This window comes from Psammomys obesus, unplaced genomic scaffold (assembly GCF_907164565.1).
Source record: "Psammomys obesus unplaced genomic scaffold, mPsaObe1.curated_primary_1811, whole genome shotgun sequence".
Classification (NCBI taxonomy): Eukaryota; Metazoa; Chordata; class Mammalia; order Rodentia; family Muridae; genus Psammomys; species Psammomys obesus.
The window spans coordinates 5,071,865-5,075,587 of NW_026585894.1; the positions used below are offsets into that span (position 1 = coordinate 5,071,865).

Genomic DNA, 3,723 nt, shown 5'->3' on the forward strand with positions numbered 1-3,723 from the left:
AGGGAGAAGGGGGTCACAGAGAGATGAGGTGGAAGAGGGAGAGAGAGAGGGAGGGCTTCAGGAGTTCTCTTATAGGGTGACCCAGGGCATTCGCAGGTAGTTCCAGGTGATCAGCGGGTGGTCTGGGTGTCTTCACAAATGCCTGATAACCGGGGCTGGCTGTAGAGGTGCCTGCTTACTGATCCCAACACTTTATATTATTTGTCTATATTGTGACGGGTGTAGTTTCCCTAATTTTTTTCTCAGCCTGTTTGTCATTTGTATATAGGAGGGCTACTGTTTTTTTTTTTTTTTTTTTTTTTTTTTTAATTAATCTTCTTTCCAGCCACTTTGCTGAAGCTGTTTATCAGCTCTAGGACTTCTCTGGTAGAATTTTAGGAGTTGCTTATGTATACTATCATATTATCTGCAAATTGCAATACTTTGATTTCTTCCTTCTCAATTTATATACCCTTGATCTCCTTCAGTTTTCTTATAACTTTACCATTTTCTAGTTTTGCAAATATTGTTGGTTCTCTCATTTCTTTCTTCTCCTGCTCATCAGAACTTCCATCCCTGAATTGTCAGTGTTCCAGTTCTCCTAGTCTGTCATCCAATGAAATGCAATTTTTGAATATAAAATTGAACATGTTACAAGCTCTTTAAAGCTACACTATCTTGTTTCCTTAGTATAGAAGTTGGAGCCCTCTTCACATTTTCAATTTCAAACCTGCCATATAAATTACTTTCAATCTAGTTTTCCCTTATTAAATATTTACAGTTAACACAATTCTATCTAGTCTTCTAGGTCTAGCACTAGTATGCATTTTACTGGACCTTCCTACCTAGTTACATATGAACTATGGCTGCCTCCTGTCTATTTTCAGTGCACTCAGCATAGCCTTTTTTCGCTTTCTTTTATTTAACATTAGCATTTATTTCATGCATGCCTTTCTGCAACATTTGAGTGGGAATTCCTTGAGGATTAGAGTCAGAGATTTGAATAAACTTTAATAAATATTTGTTACATGAATGAATGAATGAGTTAATGAGTTAATTATTTTACTCTGCTGTGGACTTTAATCAGCATTTAAAAGTTCTTTTACATTTGGGAATCACTTTATTTCCATGTAGTACAATGAAGCTTCTTAAGTTTACCAGAGGCCTGGGGAAAGAAAAATATAATAAATGAGGAAGTATTTTCACATAATCTTGTGAGCATTAACTTAAAACTTTAGAAGACAAATTTTACACTCCAGAAAACATTATGAATGAAAATATTGAGAAAAATGTCATTTTTAAATAATAGCTATGAGTGAAAATACCTTTTATTTATCCCAGAGGACAATAAAGTGATAATCCTTATTTTAATCCTCTTTTCCTCCTCTGCTCTTGCTAGTGTTTGCCATAGGCAAAAATAAATAAATAATAGTCTTTTATCCAGACTTCTAGTATCTTCCAAAAATCGAAAATAAATATGTTTTCATTTTAACTGCCCTTTCTTTTCATAGTTCTCTTAACATCAGTTAAAATTTAAAATACTTTCTAGTATAGTTAAAAACATTGCCAGATCCTCTTGCGGTTCAGAAGCATAATCATTAGTTTTTACATATCAATGGATATGTACCTGCTCAAACTATATTATGACTCTGGCAAATTACCCATCTGAAATTTAAAATATGTATATGTATATGTATATATATATACTTAATAAATATATCATATATAATTATATTTGTATATAATTATATAATATAATCTATATAAAGATATATAGATACAGATAAATATATATATATACTATCGACTGTAGATAAAACTTATTTGACAATTTAAAAAACTGTAAAATTTCATCTAAAACTTAAACCATAGGCTTTCTTTAGAGTATGCCAATCACAGCTTAGTTTTTAAAGCATGTTGTAGAATCATGTACTTTTAATTCTGGTCCAAGGGCTAACGTTGTCCAAGAAGACTTTAATGTCATTACTACCTATAGAGGGAAAATAGCCTTTGACAACATCAAGCATGGCTTTTTATGTTAAGTTAGTTAATGGATTTATTCTTTGACAGTTTCATAAAGATATATAGTGAACTTTAATGATTTCCTCCATTATCCTCTTATTCTCTTGCCCCATTTTGCCTAACTATCTCTTTCCAGGAAATTCCCCTCCCACTTTCATATCATTTTTGTCTATGCATATAAGATTAACTGAGTTAAATTATAATTACTTGTATGAACATAGTCGACAGGTTATTTACTGGAAAATTGGCAACTCCTCAGTGGGTACACCATGAAGAACTTGTTATCTTCTCCATGGAAGAATTTCCTCTCCAGGACGCTTTGGAAAAGTATGTACTCAGTCCTAATGTGACTTGATGTGCTGTGGTGGGTTGGTAAAGTGATTCACCTTTCATGAGGGGTAGGGGTAGGAGGGAAGGGAGACCAGCAAGAAGAGAGAGGGAAGGAGGAAGGAATGGAAGGAGAGAAGGGAAGATGCTAAGGCTGTGATGTAAAGTGAATAAATGTATATACATAAAAAAAAGAAAGAAAGAAAGAAAGAAAGAAAGAAAGAAAGAAAGAAAGAAAGAAAGAAAGAAAGAAAGAAGAAAATCTGGCCTGGAGCAGAAAAGTGGCTTAGCAGATAAAAGCACTTTGCAGAAAGCCTCTTGTGGTGGTACAGATGAGAAATGCCTCTTATAAAGTCTCAGGCATTTGAATAGCTGGGCCCCAGTTGGTGGCCTTGCTGGAGGAAGTGTGTCACTGGGGGAAAACTTGGAGGTCTTAAAGCCTCTAGCCATTCTGTTTGTTCTCTCTGCTTCCCAATTGTGCTTCAATATGTGCACTCTCAGCTCACTGTTCCAGCTATACCTACTGGCCCTGACTTACAATAATGAACTCTACATCTGGAACCATAAGCTCAAATAAACTCTTCCATAAGTTAAAAAAAAAAATGAAGAGCTTGTTATTTTCAAGGGTGACTATAATTGTTTTTAATTTTAAATAAAATTTAAATATATGAATATTTTGTCTGCATCTACATCTGTAACAATGGAAACCAAAAAAGGGCATTGGATCCCCTGAAAATGGAGTTACAATTGGGTTGTGAGTCACCATGTAGATGCTAAAAATTGTACTGAGGTCTTCCAGAAGAAAAGCCTCTACTCTAATGCTGAGCCTCCACAATTACTTGTTTAACTTGCCAGTCCTTGGGATAACTAAAGGTATAAAAATTTCTTTATTTATCTATAAAAAGAAATAAGCCTGAAACTCAATTCATTTTTTAAAGTTTGTAAAATTTATATCTAATATTACTAGGTTTGATTGTGTCTAGTAATCATTAACAGAGTTCAATAATATTAGCGTTATTAGAATAAATTAACATGGTTCTGAAAAAAAGATAATGATACAAATGTTCAAGTCATGAAGCGGCTCTATCATTTTATTTATTTATTTTTATTATCAAAACTTCAGTTTTATTTACAAATTCAACTTTCATAGCAACCAACTGATCTGTTTTTGTTTGTTTTGGTTCTTTTTTTTTTTGGAGGGGTCTCCTTTATTGGGTTCTTATATTTACCACCCTTCTAACCCCTGTTCTACCCTAATTCCTGCCAAACCCCAAACACTAGGTAGGAGAAAAAAAAAGTTAGAGGAAAAGTAAGGATTTTTTGCTATAATTTTTATTTTTTTATATGAATCACAGGTCATTCACTTTGTATCCCAGTTGTAGTCCCCTCCCTCAT

At 33.5% G+C, this 3,723-nt stretch overlaps 1 non-coding gene across 1 annotated transcript; it reads left to right on the top strand.

The window, feature by feature from the left end:
• Window positions 1-1,549: 1,549 nt before the first annotated feature.
• On the top strand, window positions 1,550-1,650 carry LOC129671055 (small nucleolar RNA U13). Its single transcript, XR_008719305.1, has one exon. It is a non-coding gene; the product is annotated as a small nucleolar RNA U13 (small nucleolar RNA).
• Window positions 1,651-3,723: the final 2,073 nt, after the last annotated feature.